The 26,712-nt window shown below is 36.0% G+C and overlaps 1 pseudogene; it reads left to right on the top strand.

The window, feature by feature from the left end:
* Positions 1 to 14,437: 14,437 nt before the first annotated feature.
* LOC120146220 lies at positions 14,438 to 18,820 on the top strand (annotated as a pseudogene).
* Positions 18,821 to 26,712: the final 7,892 nt, after the last annotated feature.

Here is a 26,712-nt window from a genome sequence, read left to right as displayed (position 1 = left end):
GTCAAAAATCTATAATTCTTGAAGAATTAAGAGAATTTTTAATTCATTTGATATTTGAAGAACTAAAGATTAAAACTCGATCAATTATTCAACCTTAGAAGATAGCATAAATTCAATTATTAAGATTTAAAATATATAAACACATATTAAAGACAAAACAAAAATGGGTTCAAACAAAAAAATATGTATGGATGCAAATTGTAGATGCAATGCCCCCATCTTTTTTTGATTGTCAATGATCCTGAATTTATCATGTTCTGGATCTTGCGCTTCAGTTCCTTACAATTTTTAGAAGAATGTCTAGAGCTTCCTATGTGGTAGTTGCATATGATATTAACATCATAGACCTTAGGGAATGAGGACTCTTTATTCAGATCATCTTGGAAGGCTCAACCATACAACCAGTTGAATAAGTTCCCATCGTATTGATTTCAGCTTCTTCTTTTAATTATCAATGTGGTTAGGACCACTTCATCAAATCCTCCACGGATTAATTCCATGTTTTTATGAATGATGCATGTGAAAAGGCATAAAAATGAAATACAGATTCAAAATGCAAAGATGCAAATGCAGATGCAAAAATATTGATCTCAACAATGAATATCGTAGAACAATTTTCACCAGAGATAAAAGCCTTCACATTACAAGATAGTCCACTTTACAGACATGCCTTCACTTAGATGACAAGTTGAAGTGGATCACTGCTTCGTCTCGGATCTTCGTCTCGGATCTTCGTCATTGAAAATGATGCCCCTCAAGTACTCTGTAACCTAACTCCATTAATGCTCCGAAGGTGTTGAAGTTAGTGTGTTGTTCTTTGGTGGATAGCGATGGAATGATCGTAGATAAAGCTCTACTATTGGATTACTTCTCGAATCAAATCATTCTCGTCTCGAATGCTATATGACCTTCGAGCAAGTCTCATTCTTGTACTCTGAACTTCTTCAAGCCCTCGATGTATGTCTGTATATGCAACTGCTTGATTGAAAACTTTCATCTCTTCATGAGAAAATTTTTACTTAAATATCCCCTTGCAGATCAATACTTTTCGCATTATGGCGATACAATGCAATGAAGAATGAAAATTGACACAATCAAAAGAAAAGAAATAGGTTAGTGTACATAAACAAAATAAAATAAATTAGTTAGTACATGTAAGACAATCGATACAGATAAAAATGTTATTCAAAGATGAATATAACACTTTGCTCATCATGATAACTACCCGAACATGCTTTAATTAAATAACATTCCTACCGGACATGTTATCTACCCAAAATTATTTTTCAAGAAATAATTCTAACCGTATGGTATCTAGTTCGCATGATTTTATTCGAAAAGAAATATATTCTATGAACTTAAAGCAAAAGGTAAGGGTTTAGAAATGCTCCTCCTTTGTGTACACCTATTTGGGTACCTACTGACGGGCAGAGGTTCGGTATGACTATACCTTGCGCATGGTTTCAGCTCTATCGAGAAAAGTGTACTCGAATTATCCTTGATGTCGGTGCCCCTTGGGCTGCCAAACCCTCGATCCTTACCCATTACAGGCTTCGAACGGAACTAGTTCAATTCGAGGAGATTCACTACCTTATACCCATACGAGAAATAAATACCTACGAAGGTATAAGGTAAGTATCTCATGGGTTATTTGCTAAAACTCATACGAATAATAAATTCTTACGAGATTAAAGCATTCACCCCGTCTAATTTAGATCGAAGCTTGTGTCTAGAGCTTATGTTATGCAAATGCACGTGAAGTGTGTGAGGAGGAACGTACCTACCTCTGACTCAAAACGGGAAAGAAAAAAAAACTCGACAAAAACTTGGACAGATCTGAAAGCAAAAATTCAAATGCTAGTATAAAAAATTGAAGAAATTAAAAACTTCAATAAACGAATCATAAGTTAACAAAAACTCGAACTCATAATATGGACCACAATGACAATAAGTAAGCGACCTATAGCCCGACTCTCTAAAAAAAGTCCCCAGCGCAATGGCCAAGCTGTCATAACCATTTTTTTAATAAAACAATTAAATATTATTTTAAAAACGATTATGACTTTAATTTGTGAAAATGGTGATTTTGGGTTAATTTGAATAAAATGGAAAAGATTCGCCATCAACCTTTGGGTTAGGTAGATTGAATACCTAAAAACGTCTTTTTAAAAACAATTTTAAGAAAAATCATTTTTAGGGCAAAAAAATTGGTATGTGTTTGCAAAGATTCGATTAAAATAGATTCGGGAGTGGGTTACGCGTGGGGAAGGATTAGCACCCCCACAATGCCCAAAATTGGTACTGAACTCACTTACACGTTGTCGTAATTGGTGTGTTGGGATTTTTAGAAGCTCGAATCGACAACCGAAACGGTTTACAAAGAGGGGTAGGAACAGTTTTTGTGTTTAGGGAGTAAGGAGATTGAAAGATAGAAAATTTTCACAGCGATTTATAGTGGTTTGACTTCTCAACCAAGTCTACATTTACTACCTTAGCTCCTCACCAAGGATTTTCCAACAAATTCACTAATTTGTTCTTTCTTTTGAGGACAAAGAGATAATCTTTACAACTCTAGTTTTTAATGGCTAAACTATAACCTTTCCCTAGCTTTTACACGGGCTTACCTGGAACCTTCCCCCTTTACAAAATGATAAAAGAAGTAAACAAATAACCTCTCAAAGGTAGGTGTTTACAAGAATTAAGCTCACAAGAACAAATATTTACAAGAGAAAGGAAAATAAGAATAAAAAGCTCTTCTCTTGTGTTTGATTGCTTGAATAGATGTTCTCTTACTTCTTCAAGTGTCCTCAGCTTGTATTTATAGCTTGGAATGTGTTTGAAGTTGTATATAACCATTGGGGATGTTTTAGAGCCGTTTGGGGATGATTTTATACTAAAAAAGGTTGCCCATAACAGGGTGAATTGGTACACCATTAAGGTGCATCGGCAACCCTTCATTAAATTCAAATAAACTAGCCGTTGTAGCCTGGGTGCATGGATACACAACAGGGTGCATGGATGCACAGCAAGGTGCATGGATACACAACAGGGTGCATGGATGCACAGCAGGGTGCATGGATGCACTAATTGCATTCGAAATAGAGTGCATGGGTGCACTCAGTGCATGGATGCACTGCAGGTGCATGGATGCACTTTGACATCCTTTAGCATTTTTGCTCAAATCTGAATTTAATGGACTTTGAATTATTTTTGAAACCTTTATAAAACTTTGAATAAATTCAATTCAAGTCCAAAAACTTTTTGCCTTAAATTTGTTATATCGAAACATAATTCAACAATCTCCCCTTTTTTGATATAACAAAACATTTGAAAAATTGTTTTGGGCAAAACTCTCCCTTAATAAAACATTTAATGAAAAAGATACCAACTGTTAACAAAATGGTATCAATTGTTACCAATTGTTGGGAAATATATGAAAATGTTAAGCTCCTCCCTTTTCATTAAGAAATTGAAATTTTCAAACCAAACTTCTCCCCCTTTTTGTTATATAAAAAATAATTCAATCTTTGAAGTTTAAAATAATTTTGGAGAGTAAGTAGTAAATTTGACATTTAAAAAATCATTTGAAAAATCAAAGCTCCCCCTCAATAATAGTATTCCAAACAAAATTTGGCTTTTAAGATCATGACACTTAAACAAAATTGAATTTCAACAAATAATAACAAACATATTAGTAGCACATGAAATTCAATACATCCAATTCTAAAATACTTTATGCAATATTAATTATTGAAATTAAGTGCATATGCATAAAGTTTTCCAAAAATAATATGCATTTGAAAATTTTGATATCAATTGTTGGAGAGATATCTTTTGCATTTTAAATCACATGCATAAACATTTAATTTTAGTCTAAATTTTAAAAATTATAAAATCAAAACATTTGAAAAGTTGATATCAATTGTTAGAGAGATATCATTTGCATTAAAACCAATTTTGACCCAAATTTTATTTTGATGAACTAAATATTTTGAAAAATATTTAAAACTTTAAAATGTTCATAATAAAACCTTTTTAACATACATGAGAATAAAACAATAATGTATAATCATTTAAAATAAAACTCATGCATGCTTAAAATCAAATGAGCAACCAAATAACTTAAATTAAAAAAACATTAAGCTTAGAGATTACCCATTCCTTATCATGTATGGCTAGAGCATCTTGAATATCATCACTTTCATCACCATTGCTCCCACACACCTACAAGAGACATTTAAGTAGATTTTGGTATCCAAATTACTTTGGATCCTTGACCGTTAGTTTCAATGCCCTTGTTTCTTTCGGAACCCATAGTTGCCTAATTTTAAAACTTTTTCCTTTCTTCAAAGGACAATTATGTTCCAAATGACCATGATAATGGCAATGTGAGCATTTTGCCATTTTTAAACATAATAGGTTGTTTTTAGAAATTAATTCTTTTTCTTTTGTTAAGCTTTCAAGCTTAACTCCTAACTCAAAATTTTTCTTTTCTAAATCATTTATTTTGATTTTAGAAAGCTTTAAATCATTTTTCAAAATTTCATTTTGATTTTCAAAATCAACTCTAGCTTTCAAAATCAATTTATTTTCAATTTTGAGTTTTGAAACTAATTTCGTATATTTGGAATTCATGGTCTCAAATCCCAAATGCAACCTATTATAAGCATATTGTAACTCATCAAAAGTAAATGAATTAAATTCATTTGAGTTAGAAGATACCTCTAATTCTTCATGAGTGGCCATTAGGCATAGGTTAACTACTTCATCATCATTGGAGTCATCTTCATCACTCCAAGCTGCAACATATGCCTTCTTCTTGGAAGATCCTTTTTTTCTTAAAAGATGACATTCATACTTGGCATGCCCCTTTCTTTGACCGGGGGACTCTTCTTCTTGGTTGATTCATGTTTTACTTCCTTGGAAGTCATGAATCTCTTTAACTCTTTTAAGAGCTTGACCATCTCATCTTCTTGTTCATTATCGTCTTCATCCACCTCATCACTTGAATCTTGATAGTTTTCATTGGTGGATTTAAAGGCAATGCCTACCTCCTTTATCTTCTTCTTCTTGTTTTTCTTCTCTTCCCTTTCTTCATCTTCCTTCACCATCATCTCATAAGTGAGAAGGGAACCAATTAGCTCGTCGAGAGTAAGAGACTTTAGGTTTCTTGCTTCGATAATGGTCGTCTTCTTCGATTGTAACTCCTTTGGAAGAGAGTAGATCATCTTCCTCACAAGCTTCTCATTAGGGATTACTTCTCCATATCCCTTGAGACCATTGACAATCACGAAAAATCTATTTGTCATAGCTTTGATGTCTTCATCGTGTTTCATCTTGAAGTTCTAGTATCTATGGTTGAGAAGACTTTTCTTTGATTCCCTCACTTCGTCGGTTCCTTCATAAGTGACTTGGAGCTTATCCCAAATCTTTTTGGCACTGGAACAAGATGATATTCTTCCATATTCATTTGGGCCTAAAGACATAAGAGAATATGTATAGCCTTAGAATTAATCTAGAAATTTTTCTCCTCTTCTTTACTCCAATCATTGTATTTGCCGGGTGGAGAGGAGTAACCGTTCATGATTAAGTTACAAGCTCTTATATCATAGGCTTGAATAAAGTACATCATCTTATTCTTCCAATGAGCATAATTTGCTTCAAAGAAGAAGGGTGGCTTGTTGAGCGATCGTAACTCCATAATAGGTATATCTTCAAGGTAATAATTGCCAGAGGTTGAAGCTATTTCTTTGTCGGTTGCGTCGTGAATTGGTAAAGATTCTTTGAGGATCATCTCAAGGATGTTAAGCCTTCTAACGAGTTAGGCTCTGATACCAATTGTTGGGATTTTCGGAAGCTCGAATCGACAACCGGAACGGTTTGCAAAGAAGGGTTGGAATGGTTTTGTGTTTATGGAGTAAGGAGATTGAAAGATAAAAAAATTGCACAACGATTTATAGTGGTTCAACTTCTCAACCAAGTCTACATCCAATACCTTAGCTCCTCACCAAGGATTTTTCTATCAAATTCACTAATTTATTCTTTCTTTTGAGGACAAAGAGATAACCTTTACAACTCCCTAGTTTTTCTATGGCAAAACTAGAACCTTTCCCTAGCTTTTACACGGGCTTAGCTAGAACCTTTCCCCTTTACAAAATGATAAAAGAAGTAAACAAATAAACCTCTCAAAGGTAGGTGTTTACAAGAATTAAGCTCACAAGAACAAATATTTACAAGAGAAAGGAAATAAGAATAAAAAGCTCTTCTCTTGTGTTTGATTGTTTGGATAGTTGTTCTCTTACTTCTTCAAGTGTCCTCAGCTTGTATTTATAGTTTGGAATGTGTTTGAAGTCGTATATAACCTTTGGGGATGATTTTCTACTCAAAAAGGCTGCCCATAATAGGGTGCATCGGTACCCCTTCATTAAATTCAAATAAACTAGACGTTGTAGCCTGGTGCATGGATGCACAGCATGGTGCATCGATGCACTAATTGCATTCGAAATGGAGTGCATGGATGCACTCAGGGTGCATCGATGCACAATGCATGGATGCACTACAGGTGCATGGATGTACTACGGGGTGTATGGATGCACTTTGACACCCTTTAGCATTTTTGCTCAAATATGAATTTAATGGACTTTGAATTATTTTTAGAACCTTTTTAAAACTTTAAATAAATTCAATTCAAGTCCAAAAACATTTTGCCTTAAATTTGTTATATCGAAACATAATTCAACATGGTAGAAAATATGAATCGGATATAAAATTAAAATATGATCAATTTATTGAAATATAATTAAATTGATTCGAATTATTTATCAGAGAAAATTCTTTAACTTGAAAAGAAATCTCGAGATTAGCAATCCTCCGTCGGGAAAGCTAACTTGTCTATTTCTTATCTTTAAAGAATATTCTCTCCTATTTATTAAAAATGCGAATAGAATATAAAAATCGATGTTTAGATACAACAAATAAATTGATTAACTAAAAATGAATCGAATATAAAATATAGAATGAAGACCGACAATTTGCATGAAATGAAATAATTATTATTTAGAGACATTCATTGCAATGTCAACTTAAAATGATATGAATTAATAATTATCAAAATAAAATTGATTTATTTCAATTCGTATTTGGTTCGAATGTCGTACCGGATTACACCACTTCGGTTAAGTGGTGCTTTCCACGCCCATTCTACAAATAACGTTCTTGAAAAAACATTCGAGTGAAAAATTAATATCAAATATAAAAAAGATATTGGATAATAAATATTTAAAATAAGATTAATAAATATAAATATAGGAATAATAATGAAATAAAACAACACAAATAAAAATACATAAATAAAGCGACACACTCTACAGCTAAATATAAAGTATACAAGATACACTTAATATATTATAAAGTAACATGTAAGACATAAATACAAAAGTATATAAGGTAACATATAAAAAGATTCGTGTACATGTATACGACAAATATAGCATTAATATACTGAGGTATGAAACAAATCTGCCAATATAAAAAACAAATGTCAAAGGTAGTAAATGGTAAATGCTGAATAAAAGGAAATATATATAAAAACGTAACATGCTCCAATCAAAAAGGCAAAAATAAAAGGATATAGTTGACTAAACTGAGTAATAATAATAAAATTAAAAGGCATTGAAAATACAAACAAGCCGAAATAAAAGGGATAAACAGACAATAAATGGACATGCATTTGGACCAAATTAAAATAAAAGGAAAAAAAAGATAAAAAACAAATAGAAAAACATCAGAGTTATCGAAGAGACTAAATTGATATCATTAGAATTTAGAAGCACTACAAGAAATATTAGCCCAATGATTAAGATAAAAACTTACATAAATTACAGGTCAAATTCGAATATCAGCAAAAATACACAATACACGAAATATGTGACTAAAATAAAATATAACATAAACAAACAACATGAAAATGAAAGCTTAAAATTTCTAACGTGACTAAAATACAAGTATTATAAAGTAAGGACCCCTCATACGCAATAAACCCATGTGCTAAAATGCCATCCTAATCCCTCATTAAATGGCATCGTTTCATGGCTAGTATATAAGACCTACACAAGAAAAACAATAACCAAAACTCCTCATTTGCTTCACCACTCACTGAGAGAAAAGGGAGAGATGAGAGTATCTCAACTTCCCCTCATTGGGGAAGAAAAGAGTCATCGTCGGCGCCGGCGCACGGCTACCGGAGGAGATCAAAAGGCTCCAAAAAGTTCATCTCTTCTCTCAACTCGAAATCCAAACTTGTTTTATCAAAAAGGCCCTCCAAATCCCTAGATCTACGGATTACCTTTCGAAATACAAAGTGAAACCATGTGACCTTCGGGCTCTTGCGACTTCTCCGATCGAGGTAAAGGTTCTATCCCTCTCTCTTTGGTTGTGGTTTGAATCGATTAAGTGTTTTTTCTTAAAACCCGAATGGTTTCCCTTTCTGTTATGTGTTTTCCTTTTCGAAACTCTCTCTGTTTTTCTCCCTCTTTCCCCCCTCCGAATGGTTCCCCTTGATCTATTCTCTGTCTTTTTGTTGATTGATATTGATGCCTCTTGATCTCTGTTAAATCCCCTCGGGATTTTGGACTGCATTTTATTTTGATATTTTAATAGGTTTTTTTTCTGCTGGATGTTGTTTATGTCATTGTTTGATGGATTAGTGGGTCACTGTTGGTGCATATTTATCGACGGTAGCGGGAACAGGTGGCAACAACAGGGGACTGGTGGCAACAGCAACTACCTATGGTTACGATGAAACCCTAGGTAGAATCGGGTCGGGTAGAATCGGGCAGGTTTGGGCTTACATCGGGTCTTCTCTATTTATCTTGTAACTGGGCCGGTTTAAGTCTACTTTAGGTTAGATTTGGGTTTGACTGATGGGTCTGATCTGGATTTAGGTTTGGATTGTTGGGCTATGGTTCTGCTGAGTTGTTTCTTTGGGCCTTGGTTAGGCTTCTGGGGTAGTGCTGATTTGGGCCCTTGCAAAAATTGTAATATTAATAATAATAATAATATAATAATAATAATAATAATAATATTATAATATTTTTGGTAGACCTGGACAAAAATGGGTGTCTACAGGAACCTCACTATTTATCCTACCTGCCAATGGAATCCATCATGGATTTCATGAACGGCATGTAGTAAACTCTTCCACGTGTACGAGGGATGATCCCCAATAAAGGCCTGAATAATATGACTTGATGGGAAGTATTTCGCCTTATAAACACGAACCACGAGACTCTGGGGCTGTTGAAGCCAAGACCCCCCAATTATTTCAGTCGGCAAAAATTTATCAAGCAACTAGGGGCCATCCCCGAGAAGTAGAATCGCCTATCCACCAAAAGCACGAAGGCAAGCCGTAATATCCGTTAACACACCATCCAGAATCAAATAGCATCCCATTACATATATGGACATAGTCTCGCCCACAACTTTAATATAAATAGCACAACCACCATGAGATATCAAATTCTTCGTCTATCCCCGAACTCTTGAGGATACTTTATCCCGAATAAAGCCAAACACTTGAGTTTTGTTTTCAACTAATAAGAAGAGGAATCCCAAGATACATACCCGGTTCTTGAACAAATAAAATCTCCATAATAGAGTTGAGATTGTCCTGTAACCACATCGGCCTAGAAGGAGCAAAATAAATACTTGACTTTGCCAAATTAACTTTTTGTCCCGAACAACTTTCATATAGAGCAAGAGCATCACGAACATGGGCAAATTCAGCTTCTGTGTTACATAAAAATAGCAAGCAATCATCAGCATAAAACATGTGTAACTCGCGGACCCAATCGGCTCACTTTGAGACCATGGATGCGGTTGTGAGATTGTTGTCAATGTAACAACGAAGATAATTCTTGAGCACATAACAAAAATAAAAACGAGGATAATGGATCGCCCTGGCGAAGACCACGAGTGGGCTGAAAACTGTCTGATAGGTTACCATTGATACGAATTTGGTATGAAAAAAAGTGATAAACTCCATCACCAACGAAACCCATTGTTCAGCAAAACCAAGATGAAGAAACATGGCTTGGAGAAAAGACCACTCGACTCGATCATAAGCCTTTTTTTATAGAAGTTGAAGGTCTCATTAAAAACTCCCTTCTTATTCGTTCACATACTAAAAGTATGTTAATGAAGATTGGAAGGAAGAAAAGAGTACCTCATATTTCATTGAATAAAACACCCATTACATACGATACCACGAAATACCCTCAAACGAGGATAAATGCCCTTACAAGAAACATAATCACCTAAAACTCTCGCCTTCTCGACCACAAAAATATAGAGGCAACCACCCTATACCTAAAAAACTCCATCAAAAGGAAAACATCCCAACAGTTAATGATATACATACAAGAAAACAACACCTGAAACCATTAAACCAAAACATCCGCCTCTGAAGGGAACTCCACAAAATACCAACATGATTCAAAATCACCAGAAAATCAGCTCGATAAGATGTCTTCAATGAACCAAAACCACACTTCCTTTCTTCAATCAAAGTATCATTGCCACTTAATTCAAATCTCTTTCTTTTTCTTGCATTTCTTCACCACACGATTAGTTCTAAATTTCCCAGGGATAGGGGATACCACTGGGGTGTCTTCCATTAATTGAATTGCGTCAGTAGATGAACCATGAGAAGTAAAGAGACCCATCATAATAACATCTTCTGAGGCCCTGAGGCTAACTCCATCAGAATCCACAGCCTCTATTGTGTGTAACCCTAATTTAATACTCGAATTCTCATCGCTTTTGACACTCTTTATGAGTGGAACCTCTTCTAATTGGGTACCTTCAATTACAACATCTTCGACGGGGTAATTTAAACCTGAGGATAACACTGACGATCCTGATAAAGAATCTCTTGTGTATCCCCGAGAGAACAAGTCAGATCTGGAGAATCATCGACTTCCTCAGAGGTCCAAGAAGTTGGTTTGAAAAAGGCTCAACTTCATGTACCATGATTTCATATAAATTAGAGCCGACCTTCAAACTCAACGACTCATCAATTCTCACTTTAGACTCTGTGAGGATTTGAAGTTTTCCATGATCAAAAGATGAAGGAAACTGAGAGCTTTCATCAATTGATATTAGTTCGCCCCACCTAGCCGCAATGTTCTTGAACGTACCCCAATTCCATGCGTGAAACAGAATCCCTTCGCAAACAACCCATACTCGACGGCATTGAACCACTAGACTCTCCGACCAAGGTTCAACTCTAGAAAACCACTCTGCAAGATTCTCTGATTGTTCATTTTTAACCCTTCTCAACAAAGCAGAGTCCTCGAATATCATGAGAACTACATTCCCAGCAGCTCTCATTAACGACAAACCATTGAGACCTTTTTCTTTCATTTGGCTAGCAAGATCGCCTATTTTGGTATAGTTCTTGCACCACCCCATTAGGTAGTTATCCAAAACTTGAAGTTTAGCTTCGTCAACCACACCGATATTGTATGGAGATTGTTACTTGTAACATCTTCCCTCTCATGCTTTTGGTGAACCACAGGCAAAGACTTTCTCCAAAAATAATGTCTTGGGTTGTATATGGCAAAAGAGACTCCAATTTTACTACCATCAATGCGAGCGCCATTCATCTTTGAGATCGCTCTCCTGGCTTCTCCAATCTTTGTAAAGCGAATGAAATCGAACTGAAACCCCTTTGAATTCTTTTTTGTTGGAATGAAGGCGTCAATAACCTGACCGTATGGGCAAAATAACGATCCAAATCGCTTCCAATGGATATTCTCTGGTAAATTAACAATGTATAACGTAAAGCAGCCAGTTCTATACCCATTGTTGATTCTTGGATAATCTTTTTTCAGCCAGTGATTAAGACAATGGGAATCCTGTGGTAGGATTTCCGCCTCAGAAATCTGCGTTATGGTCTCTTCCACGCTCCTTGCTTCAACCAACGAATCATCCATGTTCTTGTTTGTCACCAACACCATCCTCTCATATTCATCCGCTGCCACTGTACTACTCAACTTCTTCCTCTCCTCCTCTGATTTCTGCACAGTCATTGTCTGCTGCCCATGTCCTTGTCTGCTGCCTTTGTCTCTGATTTCGTTGCTCTGCTTCAGTCACCTTCGACAGTATAAAATCCACCCGTTTTGCCTTAAAATCTGATTTTTTTCAAAGGCTTAACGAGCTCATTTTCCTCTATCTCGGACTGACGACGATTTTTATTCTGACGAGCTGAGGTTTCTGCTCGATCCTCTGTTACTGCCACACGATTCTTGATGTCATTTTTAATGCAGATTTGAACGAAAACCAGAGAAGTATAATGCTAGGGAAGATATGCCTCCGTACGTGAAAACCCAGAGCCAGCAACGGCGATCTGGAAACAAAGTTTTTCTCAGGAAGATTTCCGTTGAACAGCAATGGGTATTCACAGTAGAGTACTTGGGTTTTTGTCACGAGCTTCCGGCGAGCACAGTGGAACGGTTGAAACGAAACTCGGAAGAGTGCTGGTGGAAAAGAACGGTGGAGAAAGGCAAGTAGATTTGCTCCGATTGAAGAGGAATCTAACAAAAGAACCAGGAATAAGGAAACGTTGTGGGTAGACGAAGATCCTTGAGAAAAACGACGTCAAAAGAGGTTGGAGTGCGGCGGTGGACGGTGGTCGGAGGACGGTGGACGACAAGCGACGGACGGTGGAAGGCTAACGATGAATGACGGTAGTGAGGGCTGTATAAACGACACATATTTTTCTCTCCCTCTGCCCCTGGAAATTTGAAATTTGAAAACGCCTGGGTTCCATAAGCCTTTTTCATATCGATCTTTATAGTCGCACCACGAAATGAACCTGCTGGGCTATTCTTCAAATGATGAATAATTTCATATGCAATAAGAACATTGTCTGATGAGCCTACTGGGGACAAATGCGGCTTGATTATCATCAATGCAATCTGGCAATAACGGCCGAAGCCGGTTTACCAAGACTTTAGAAATAATTTTATAGACAACAGTGCATAAAGTAATTGGTCGAAATTGATACATTGTTTCTGGTTCAACAACTTTAGGGATTAGCACCAATACAGTACGATTTACATCAGCCATAGACTCTCGACCATTAAGTAGATCTAAGCAATAATTAAGTACATCATCGTCGATAATTGGCCAGAAAGATCTATAAAAACTTCCGGGTAATCCATCAACTCCAGGAGCTTTATGGGGATGAATCTGAAGGAGAGCAGCATAAACTTCGTCTTCAGTGAACGCAGCAAGAAGACGATCATTCATTTGGTTAGTAACAACCGGAGCTACAGTGGCTAGCAATCCGGGGAAGGAGGAGAAGATGTCATGAAAACTGATTGGAAGTACCCCATTGCCGTGGCATGAATCTCTTCCAAACCATCGATCCAAGTTCCATCGTTAAGCCCTTTTATTGTGTTACGGCGCCTTCGATTTGATGAGCGAGCATGAAAATGCTTCCAATACACATTCAGCAGTGTGCAGACGTTGAGTAAGGTCCTGCTTAAGAGATACAAACTGCTCCAAGTCCGCGGATGACATAGGGCCACAGAGTAAACTGTTGAGCTGCCTCTGAACGGAACTAATTTTACCCCTATTTGCAGCAAATTAGGCATGCTGCCAGTCGTGGAGAGCCCCGACATTAGCAATTTTTAAAGGCGAAGAAGGCGCAGAATGGAGCCAACAATCACGAACCTTTGCAGCACAAATAGGGTCGGCACTCCAGCATTCATCAAATTTGAAGTAGTCATGGTGCAAATTGGATGCCGACACATCAGTGGGAGAAGTGTCCAGCAAAATAAAACAGTGATCCGACGCCGGAGTATATTACTTATAGTAGTGCAAAGAGGATAGTTAACTCGCCAATTTGAAGAATAAACAAAACGATCCAACCTTTCACAAAGCGGAACTGAATTCGAAATGCCTTTGTGCCACGTGAACCATCCTCGGACCGGTCGCAAATCCCAAAGATCATTCCGACGCAAAGCATCCGGAAAGCAAGCATATCCCCTCGACCTCGTTGTCTCCCACCGGCTTTCTCCGAATCAAGCAGGATCTCGTTGAAGTCCCCACCCACAATCCATGGCAAGGAAGAATTTAAGCGGAGCCTATCAAGCAAATTCCAATTTTAAATATAGAGTAGATATTTATAAACGTTCTTTTAATTGAGAGGAAAACGGAAAGGGAACCTACCGGCCGTCGCGAAAGCTGGAAACACGTGATTATCACCCGTCTTCACTCCTTACGTGGCAAGCAGTGAATTACCAATTTTAAGGTGTAATCACAGTGGTATTGCCACGTGTACAACCACTAGCGAGAATCAGTTACCCGGTCTAGTGTTTACCAATAGCAAGTCCAAATCACGCAACATATCCCGCGTCACTCCCAAGCCAAGCCGATTTACGAAAATAGTAAGTAGTAGTTCGCCGTTTCAAGTATCAACAAAAACTGACCTTACTTTGGAGAAAATTTGGATCTGAAACAGGGAGATAGAAAGAGAGTATGAATCGCCACCACGATCCAAATCCTTTCGATGAAGAAGAAGTCAATCCATTTTCGGTATTGTCTTTCTTTTTTCCTATTCTAGTTTCCTTTTTGCCCTTCTCAGATGTACATTTTTTGTTCTTTTTTTATGTGTGGTAGTCGGTTTTCTCGATTTTTCAAGGGTAGTTTCGGAATTAGGTTTGGAATATACTGGATCTGAAAACTCTGGTTGCTAACATTTAGTTGCTGAAATGGCTTCTAATTGTTGATTTTTCCCCTTTGTTGTAATTAATGAGAAAAAATATATGATATAGCAGCTGAAACTTTCAGTGTGTAGTTTTTTAGGTGGATTTTATTTTTGAATCTCAAAATGTAAATAAATTAAAATCTTGTTTTCTTAATAACATATATTGAATTTAGTTTCAAAATTGGTTACTATGATTTGGGAAATTTATGGACCATATAAGTTAAATTTGAGCTTAGTTCTTCATTGTTAGCTATAAGACCATCTATGTAATAACTTGGAGATGCTTATTGTTCGAGTCGATCAAAAATTTGTTACTCAACTTGTTGCTGGTTAAGCTTGGTAAAAGTTTGCTCTTGTTGTGCTCATAAAAAAACTTGTTGCTCGACTCACCAAAATTTTACCTTGCTTTTTAACTATATGTAAAATCTAGTAAATTAATAATTAGTATCTTTCTTGTTGTTTATTAAAAAAATTATAAATTAGTATTAATTAGCACCTTTCTTGTTATCTTTAGAAAATTATTAATTAGAGTTTTTTGATGGAATAATGCTTTAAATTAATATTAAACAATATAAAAAGTTAATGAACTGTTCGTGAATTTATCGAATCGAGTTGGATCTTGCTCGACTCAACTCGTTAAGGTCTTGAGTCAAGCGCAAGTTCTAGTCTAATCAACCGAGTCAAGTGCTGATGAGTTTTGACCAAGTCGATTCGAGCAACTCATGAGCTGCTCACTCATTAAGCACCCCTAGTAATAACGTTGATACACACTTGTCATGTTTGTAGTTTACGCCATGTTAAGTGCTGTTATTTGTACAATTAATGCTTATTTGGCATGATTTATATCTCTTGATACTGATGCTTCCCTTGTCTTACTTCATGTTTAGTGTTTTTACTTATTTGAGTGTCATTGCAGAATGGTGGTGGTGTTGCTCCTGCACGACCACTGGCATACGAACCTCGGGGTTTTGGGAAAAACATGATGCTACTGTAGATACCTCTAGATACAATGAACGTAATGAAATTTCTGTCCTTTACATTTCTATAGCATTAATACTTGAGGGATGACTGATTACTTTGTTTTGTTGACTTTGTTAATCGCAGGATTCCAAGAAAAGAGAAAAGGAGCTTGCAGCTTGGGAAGCTGATCTTAAAAGAAGGGAAAAGGTTGTTTTTAACTCTGTGCTTGTTTAGATGCATAAATCTCCTGCTTTCTTTTTCCTCCAAGTCAATACATATTCACTAGATTACATCCTGTGATGCCTCCTTTCTTGGACACGGCGTTAATTGTTCTTATGATGCTACTGCAACTTGAGTTTTGAGTTCTTTATTTAAGTTCTGTTCTTCTATTTTTTTTTCGTTTTTTATTTTAGGATATAAAGCGAAGGGAAGATGCCGTTTCACAAAGTAAGGGAATTGGAGCACTAGCAAGTGTCTAACTTTTGTATTCTTTTCTAGTGGTCTGATAAGTACTAAATGTTACCACTTTTTTGTCATGGTATATCAGCTGGTGTTTCCACAGATGATAAAAACTGGCCAGCACTTTTCCCAATTATACATCATGATATAGTTAATGAGATACCAGTTCATGCTCAGAGGCTGCAATATCTTGCATTTGCAAGTTGGCTTGGTATGGAGTTTTATCTTTTTATGGAGTTTTCTCCACTACTCTATATTCTTGCCTTTTTAATGTAAATTGTTCGAGTGTTTATGCAAAAGACATATTGTAAACTTTATGAGTTCTATTTTTTGCAACTGAATTTTGTTGTTGTATTAGTCTGTCCTTTTTATCTCGAATGTATCTAAAAGTATCTTATTCGTTTGTAGTTCTTTTTCCAGTTGAATCCTTAAGAACACGATAATATTATTTTGAGCATACATGGCATGTAAAAAGTGATGACCAAATTTATGCAGTTTGTCTAGATGCCATTATCGTGTAATGTATGAGTTCTATTTTTTGCAACTGAATTTTGTTGTTGTATTAGTCTGTCCTTTTTTATCTCGAATGTATCTAAAAGTATCTTATTCGTTGTAGTTCTTTTTCCAGTTGAATCCTTAAGAACACGATAATAATATTATGAGCATACATGCATGTCAAAGTTGACCAAATTTATGCAGTTTGTCTAGATGCCATTATCGTGTAATGTAATCAGAGTATCTCTCTCTCTCTCGCTCTCTCTTCTTTTAGGAGTATCCTTTAATCTTCATTCAAGTTACGAGTTATGGCGTGGTATTAATTTCGGCAATATGCCAAAGTCTGTGCCTTATTACCTCTTCCATATTGTATTACTGATATGCTTTAATTTTGCATATTTCAGGCATAGTCCTTTGCCTCGTTTTTAATGTTATTGCAGTGATGTTTGTTGGATTCAAGGTGGTGGTAAGTATTTATGATTCTCTGATGTTTTCCTTATTCTGGAATGTGGTCTAGGCAAGTATTTATATTCTAACTTGATTCATACGTTTTAGGTGTTAAAATTTTTTTCCTTGCTGTAATCTACATGTTGCTTGGATGCCCTCTTTCATACGTGTTGTGGTACAGACCACTCTACCGAGGAATGAGGTAAATCTTTAGTGATTGGTTAAAATATTGCATTTTAGCTTGAAAAAAGAGAAATTTTGGTGTGATGGTGTTGCTGGGGTTTCACCTTACAGGACAGATAGTGCCTTGAATTTTGGTTGGTTTTTCATGTTCTACTTGGTGAGTTTTTTGTAGTGATTGGGAGGCATTATTATTAATATTATATTATTATTGATTTTGTTTAACCTGTCTATCTGCTTTGTGTAGCTCCACCTTGGGTTTTGCATTTTTGCTGCAATTGCTCCTCCTGTTCTTTCATGGGAAATCATTAACGTAAGTTCTTCATTCCCTAATTTGCTCTTGAAGTCAGCTAGACCTTGAGTTGGCATATTTGTTGATTGTCAATGCAATTTTGTGTATTTATTTGTTGCGATTGAATGTAGATGATCCGAGCCTGTTTAGCTGCTGTTTATAGCTAGTTACCGGGATGTTCTAACTTCTAACCTCTTTTTGTTCTGTTTTCCCTGTCAAATGCTGCCTGCTTATGTTGAAATTTCTTATGATGTGTATTTTCTGATGCCTATAGGGATTCACCTTTTTTAACCTTGTATTTTACTATATTTTTTTTGTTGCCTCTAATTGCAGTGGTATCCTGGCGGCAATTGATGTTATCCCTGATGATATGATAGCAGGGGTAAGTTGCATTTTTTTGCATGTTGGAATTATTTCCCTCTTATTAGCACAGCTAGTTGTAGGAACTTAAGGGATGTGCTTTCTTTTGTCCACAATTTTTGACAAATAAATTTACTAAATTGGTACCATTGTTCTCAGGAGAGTAACGAGAGATATATGATCATACATTGATGCTTTGCTTCTGATAGAATCTAACCGTTTTTTTCAACATTATTTTATTAGAAGTTTGGGCTTAACTAATTTTTGTTTTACAGGTTTTCTACTTTGTTGGTTTTGGGCTGTTTTGCTTGGAGTCCCTGCTGAGCTTGTGGGTTATTCAGGTTTAGACACAGCATTTCTCTTGATTTATAATCGTTAGTTTATTATTAATGTATTTTTTTTAAAAGGATATGTGGCTATGTCATCTGATTTAACTATTAATGCCTGCTCTTGAATCTGCACGGTTGTTTTTATAAGTTTCGGTGATAGTGTGAAAACTGAGATCTATACACTATCAAACCAGTGTCGTAATAGATTAAAATTGATTTTTTTGTTACATACAGCTTTGCCTTGATACTTAGTTGCTTACGTTTTTGTGTTGGTGTGTGCAGAAAATTTACTTGTACTTTAGGGGGCACAAGTAAGATATAAAAGCGAGGTTGTGCAATTGTCGTATCTGGTGGGGGGCACAGCAAAGAGATATAAAAGTGCGGCTATGCTTGGTCATATCTGGATGATTGTTGAGGTGCCACGCTCCCATCAAATTGTTATTTTACATATAAATAGTATACCTTATTGTATTTGACAGTTTATGAATGTGGAATGGATTGGTACAGAACAATGGGTTTGCATGCCATTACCGTGTAGGTTTAGGAAATCATAGTTCTTACTGGCTTTTTGAGAGTTGGATGAGTGTTCAAGTAACAAATTCTATATCATCGCAATTTATTTCCGTTTCTTGCTTTCGTGTGGCATGCCCTCAAACGTGATTTAAATAAATTAATCCATATTATGAAATGCAAAACCTTAATTTATTAACCATCTGTTTGGAGTTGGACTTTCTCGAGGTCATAGTTTTAGGTTAGCTCGAGGCATTCATGAAATCCCCCAAGCTTTTTCAGCTTGGGATCTAGATATTTGAAAAAACCCTCAGTCAGCTTGTATCATGATTGTCGTCTGTTGAGTCGAGCCCAGGAGAAATTGCCACATTAAGGCTAAATAATCATGTTGTGGAGCTTGCCACTTGTTTTCCTCACCAACGCGAGCATGGGAAATAATCTCATCTTCAAATTGCCAACAGAATACGCCATCTATTTCAAACTGATCCGAAGAAAGCGTCAACGGAAAAATATTGAATTAAAATAATGCACTTACACATTTTTTATTTAAGGATTACAATAATAAATTTCTTTATATTTTTTAATTAAAATTTTATTTTATCAAATAAAATTATGAAATTGTTTTATATATATTATGTCGTGTTAGGTCGAATTGGATATATCTCTCAAAAGGAGGCTTAGGTGAAATTAATTTAAGCTCGCATAGAATCAGATATGAAAGATACATGTTTTATTTGGTCGAATCAGATTAAAAGAAATTTTGACTAAACCCGACCAATGTCTATCCTACTTACAAGATCACCCGCCGAAAACTTTCTTCACCATAAGATTTTGAGTTAAGAATGGTCCCCTAAGAGATCCAACAAGCTTTACGTATTATATAGATAGAAGATGTAGTAACCCAATATCATCGAGGAACTTAGCGTAGCAGTTTGGCATGCTTTTAAATTGATGGGGGTGTTGGTTTGATTTCCAGACATCGTGTAATTATATTAATTTTATTAATTAACATGCCAACACTTTTGTAATGGTCTAATTGCATATTTAATAGAGACTATAGTTTGGATTATCTCCGATATATTTACCCTTTGTTTTATATGAATTGATAAAAACAATTAAAAAACAAATTACATAAACTTCAAATTACCCCCACCCTCCTCTTCTGATGCGAAATCTTTATCACCAAAGTTAGATTCCATCAAACACCCAATCTTTTTGCTGCACTCCCTTAATTTGGGCTAAATTACATAACTGACACCGTTTGTTTTAAATTTTACTTTTTTAACACCGTTCAACTAATATTTCCAAAACTAGCACCCTTTCTGCTGAGTTGGCAAAGGCGAGTCCCCAGGAACGCGCTTTACCCGTGTTTTCGCTGAGTTGGATGCCACGTGTGAAAGGCGCGTCCCCGGGGACGCGCCTTTGCCATATCAGCAGACACGTGTGGAAGGCATCCCGGGGACGCGCCTTCCATTAAATGTCATAATGCCCCCATCCGTTTTTCCTAACTACCCCTCCTCCTCCCCTATATAAACCCCCTCAACCCTCACTCATTCTTCACACCAAAATCATCTTCTCCTCTCTTATATAACTCAAATTCTCCAACATTTGAGTTTTAAATTTGTTATTAGTGGTAAGAAATTATTTTTATGTTAGTATTTTTTTTAAATAGTTATTATTTTTTTTATATTAATATTTATGTAAATTATTTTTTTATTAAAATAATATTTATATAATTATTATTTATTTAGAATTATTAATTTTTTTGCTAATTATATTGTTTTGTCTACAGTTATAATGGAAAACGAAATGCTGTTGCGATTGGATATTGATCATATCTCCAGACATTTTAGCGATATGGTAATATTTTTTATAATTAATGTTAATATTTAAATTTATTTTATTTTAAAGTTATATGAATTTATATTATTTTTACTTTTTATAATATATTATTATGCTGATCCGTATTTTAGAAACTTTTATTAAAAATCCACGTATACCGACACCGAACGTATTTTGCCATATTTGGCTTCTGCTGGGTTCGGGTATTGCAACAATTATAGGCGGTTGCAAACTCGAACCTGTCCTAATTTCTGCACTGATTGAGAGGTGGAGGCTCGAGACACACTTTTCACCTTCCATGTGGAGAGGCAACAATTACATTGGAGGATGTCTCTATGCATCTGGGGCTTCCCGTCGAGGAAATATGATGTGTGTATGGCGGATGGTGATTGGCAATCATGTGCATTGATTATCTTGGAGCTGCGCTCCGCCAGAGTTTAATGGGTAGAATAGCTTTATCTTGGTTGAAAGCTAATTTTGAGGTTTTAAATGAAAATGCTTCAGGATCAAGCAAATGCATGTGCTCGGGCATATATTCTACGAATAATTGGAGGAATATTGATGCCCGACAAATCTCGCAACCAGGTGCATTGTATGTGGTTGCGGCATCTGATCGATTTTGATGAAGCTGGAAGATATAGTTGGGGTGCTGCAGTTTTGGCATTTCTCTTTAGAAATGTGTCGGGCGACGAATTATAAGAAAACTGCTATCGGTGGATGTCTTCTGCTTCTACAATCATGGGCGTGGTTCCGCATGCCTTTCTTATGCCCGATCGTGAATGAACCATACGTATTCCCCTTATTGTTGAGGTAATTTTCGAACTAAATTTGATTTAAATATTCAATTAAATAGGGTGATATTTAGTTTATATTATATTTCATAGGTGGTCGATGAAAAGAAAGGACCATAAAAGTATACCTACTGGGTTAGAGAAATTCGTTTACTTATTGATACGAAAGCTGGGTCTGAAGTATGTTTTTAAATTTGTTTAATTATTAATATTTAATTTAAAATATTAGATATAATTGAATATTTTATTTATTTGAATTGTATATTTATATTTCAGTTTCAGTGGATACCTTATGCGAGCGATGAGTGAAAGCTTGCATCCCACCCCACCTTAGTGGTCATTAGAGGTATGGATATCGGTTATCCTCTTATTGTTATGCTATTATTGAGTGGCATCCAGTTGATCGCGTGCTCCGTCAGTATGGTTGTACGCAATATATTCCTGGACTCCTAGAAATTTAGACGACGTGCATAACATAGATAGACGGGGAAAGAAAGAGATTTAACTGGGTGGTGAGACACAGAGATTGGATTGCGCTTTGGGAGAACCGATATACACTGTTGGCCCCTCGACAATATTACGCTGAAACTGGTCAATGGTTACGGATAACTATATGGACTGGTTTAATGAAAATGGAAGCCGTTTCTACTTTCGGCGGAAGCACGAGGGGTTAACATTCCTAGGCGCCGAGAAAGACGTCAACCGTCTCAATATCATCGTCCCCCGACGCGTGGACGAGAAGCGCTACCGGTTCTGCATCAGTCCCACCACAACATCCTTATTCGTCGATGCCGCAGGGGTACATGCCCAGCCCTCCACTTCATATGCCAAGCCCACCAGTTTTTATGCCATCTCCGCAGGGTTACATTCCGAGCCCGCAGGGTTACATTCCTAGCCCGCCAGGTTACATGCCTAGCCGCCAGGTTACATGCCTAGCCCGCAGGGTTTTATACCATATGGAGGTGCATATACGACTATGTTTAATGATCCAGCATATGCTTCATATGCATCTTATTTGGCTGGTGGTGCTTCTCCGCAGACACCTCAATCTTCATCTGGATCATACATCGATGCCAATGTTCCACAGTTTCCACAGTTCCCGGGGAGCGGTGGGATTGTTATTAGCACTCCTCCAGGGTCGTTATTTTATACAGGCCCTTCAGCCCCTTCAGCGTCATCTACACCAATGAAGAAATGCTGCTGATGATGATAGTGAAGATGAGGAGACTGAAGAACAAGTTCCACGAAGAATCCTCCACGAAATAGGCAACCACCGCCATGTGGAACTCATTCGAGAAGACGACATCGTGATCCAGTTATATTTAATGTTATTTAAATAATTAATTTCAGAATTTTTATGTATTTGGTTATGTTATTTAAATGTTTCATGGTTGTTACATACATATTTTTTATGTTATTTTTTATTCACATTTAACATTAAATGTTTGATAAATGTTTTTAAAAACATTATATTATTCGAAATTTAAAATAAAAATAAAAATAATATTATTCAAATTTAAATTTAAAATATAAATTAGTATTCGAAATTTAACATTAAATTTCAACTTAATATTCCAATTGTATTCGAAATTAAAAGTTATATTTCCAATTATAGTTCACAATACTTAAATTGAAATTAAATTTACCATACATATGATTTTATCATTACATATATATTAAAACGTATACATTAAAATCAACTTATGTTGAGTTCATCGATCGACGGAATCACCAAGAGGGGGTGAATTGGCAATTTATTCAATGTCACATTTCAATGCTCATTCCATACAATTTCAATGTCACAATCAACTTATCACTTCACATTTATTCAATTTATCAATAACATTTTATCTAATTTATTCAAACTTCACATAACGTTTTAATTTAAGTTATTCTTAACTTGTTGAACTTTCAAAAGAAGTTAAATTTAAGTTATTCCCCAAGGGACTGAGTGACATAATAGGGCAATGATACATATTCTCTGACGAAATAATGGAAGGCGCGCCCCCGGAACGCGCCTTCAGGTGAATAGTGAAATAATAGGTACTGATATATCTAGTGTCCCCGAGGGACATGAGTGACATAATAGGGCAATGATAATATTCTCTGACGAAATAATGGAAGGCGCGCCCTGGAACGCGCCTTCATGTGAATAGTGAAATAATAGGTACTGATATATCTAGTGTCCCCCGAGGGACATGAATGACATAATAGGGCAATGATAATATTCTCTGACGAAATAAAAATAATGGAAGGCGCCCCCGGGAACGCGCCTTCACGTGAATAGTGAAATATAGGTACTGATATATCTAGTGTCCCCGAGGGACATGAGTGACATAATAGGGCAATGATAATATTCTCTGACGAAATAATGGAAGGCGCGCCCCCGAGAACGCGCCTTCATGGAATAGTGAAATAATAGGTACTGATATATCTAGTGTCCCGAGGGCATGAATGACATAATAGGGCAATGATAATATTCTCTGACGAAATAATGGAAGGCGCGCCCCCGGGAACGCGCCTTCATGTGAATAGTGAAATAATAGGTACTGATATATCTAGTGTCCCCGAGGGATATGGGTGACATAATAGGGCAAAGATAATATTCTCTGACTGGAGGATTAAATTTATGTATACGATGACACATTTCATGTTCTGATTGGAGGATTAAATTTATTAAATTAAATTTTCAATAAGACTAATTTTATAAAATATGTAAGTCTTGAAGATTAAATATGTAATTATACTAATTTATTAACTTATGCATCAATATTTTCGTTAAATATTGATATGAGATGACTAGATTGATAACATTTAAATAATTAACTGATAAAATTAATAGATCGATAATCAAAATCAAATACTCGAAACTTGATAATTCTTACATTATAATCGAAACATTTACATAAATTATTAATTTATAATAAAAAAAAAATAAACTATTTATTATAAACAAAATACGTGTCTGATGAGTTGGCAAAGGCGCGTCCCCGAAGACGCGCCTTTCACACGTGGCATCCAAATCAGCGAAAAACACGGGTAAAGCGCGCCCCCGGGGACGCGCCTTTGCCAACTCAGCAGAAAGGGTGCTAGTTCTGGAAATATTGGTCAAATGGTGTCAGAAAAGTAAAATTAAAATCAAACGGTGTCAGTTATGTAAAAACCCCTTAATTTGTCCTCCGGGTTAGCACAATGCTCTTCCAATTGTGACTTTTCCTTCCTCAACTCCTCAGCCAACTGCTTGATCGAATTGCATTCTTCGATGAGCGTCTCATTAGTTGCTTGTAACTCTGTAATTTCTCTTCTCAGAGATTTACACTTAACCTCAAGTTTACTTCGGTTCAATCTAAGTTCCATAATCTCCACTTCCTTTGACTGCATGGTAGTCTCCAGTGTTTGAATGTCAGTCCTTTTTTGAGCTAACTCATTTACTACAATAGTTACTTCAGCTTCAAGTTCCTGAATGTAACTGTTGTAATCACTTTGAATCTCCATGAGAATTTTTTTTCTTTAGTTTCTCTTCCAGGAGAAGCATTTCCGACTTTTGTTCACTTACTGCAATTCCTCCATTTGTTTCCTTTATCTTGAGTAGTAATTCAAGATTTTCATCGCTCAGCTCGTTGCAGTCAGTTTCTAACTCCTCTAGTTTCGCTTTTAAGGCTTCGATTTCTCTGATCAGATGCGCATCGCCACCCTTCCGAAACTACGGATTCGAGAACTGTCTTTCCTTTCGAGATTCAGATAGATTTACTTTCAAACCAACGATTTCTCTTTCTTTAGCTGCTAACATATTCTTATATTCTTCTGCGAGGGCATCGGTGTGTTTTTGTCTTTCAAGGCCTGCTCAAGACCATGCACCTCGGCCTGAAGTGGAGTGGCCGGGTGGATCGAACCAGTTGGGTCTGTTTATGGATCTGAAACGAAAATGGAAGTTAAAGAGAGAAAATGGTGTGGGGGAAGAAGGGTAATTTTGATATTTTATATAATTTTACTTTTTAATTTATTTTTATTTATTTAGATAAAGAAAAAAAATTAAGAGGTGATGTGGCATGCTCTGATTGGCCAATGAATATTTTTTTAAACGGGATTAATATTTTGGGGCAAACGAATTAACGATTTAAAGTTAAGGGGCAAAACGTCAAAAAAAATACTTTAAGACACAACTCGGTAAAAATGTATAGTTTTGGAGAAAATATGCATTTAAGGCTTATCTTAATTCATTTCATGATACTCGTCACCTCGAGGTAACAAATTTATTAAAAATATTTTCTTTAAAATTATTTAAAAATTTTAAAAGTAAAAATAATAAAACTCATCGCATCGAGGTGACAAATCCCTTTAAATTAAAAAATAACCATTGGACAATGGGCGATAACAATGGTCAATGTTAATATCACCATGAAACTCGTCACATCAATGTGATGTTCGGTCGGATTAAATTTAAAAAAATTAATTAATTAAAAAAAGTAAATTAATTTTTATTATAAAAAATGAGTGTTTAACTAATACATATAATAATTTTATTTATATTTTCTAAGTTCTTGACTATATCGATAAGTGGTCGAATGATAATAGCATGAGGCTCGTCGGCCTTTACCGTTGTCGTCTTCATCTTCATTTGGTTGTTCAAGAGGAGGTGCACTGAACACACTCTGAGATCCACATTCGAAATACGGTGATGAGATACTTATGGTATTTGACGCCATCACTGTCGTCACTGAATCGACTTGGCTACCTTGTTGACCATATATGATATGATCTCATTCACCCTCAAACGCATGTTCTGTCGAAGATGCTTGAGTGCTTTGCATTACGTCCCATGAGCTTCTAACCCAAGTCGTCTGAGTCCGATTGAAGTATGATATGGAGGATAGAAACCGAACCTAGCCTGAGATGCATAATAATAATCTTGTGATGCAGATATAGATGCCGAAGCAAAAGAAGAAGATGACGATGAATTCTTCGACATTGCGAATCTGGCCCTGTGTTGTTTTTATTCTCTCCTATGTTCCGGTGTCGTGAGATATGATTTTTCATTTGCTTCATAATTTCGTAGATACGGAGAAAAGTCGAAACCTAGGTCGATAGGTGTAACTAATAACACGTGGGGACCAATAAGTGACTTTGATTCTATTGCTCAATGTAGTAAGCGTGCTTCCTTAGCCAATTTTCGGTATGTTTCCTACACATATCAATTTTATGGAGTGTGTCCATATCAAATATTTGTGTAGGAATCTGTTGATCAGATGCAAACTGTCGCAACACTCTATCAGT

This window comes from Hibiscus syriacus, unplaced genomic scaffold (genome assembly GCF_006381635.1).
Source record: "Hibiscus syriacus cultivar Baekdansim isolate YM2019G1 unplaced genomic scaffold, ASM638163v2 tig00110904_pilon, whole genome shotgun sequence".
In the NCBI taxonomy this organism is placed as follows: Eukaryota; Viridiplantae; Streptophyta; class Magnoliopsida; order Malvales; family Malvaceae; genus Hibiscus; species Hibiscus syriacus.
The sequence above is the reverse complement of the archived record's forward strand: the minus strand, read 5'-3'. Positions and strand labels throughout refer to the sequence as shown.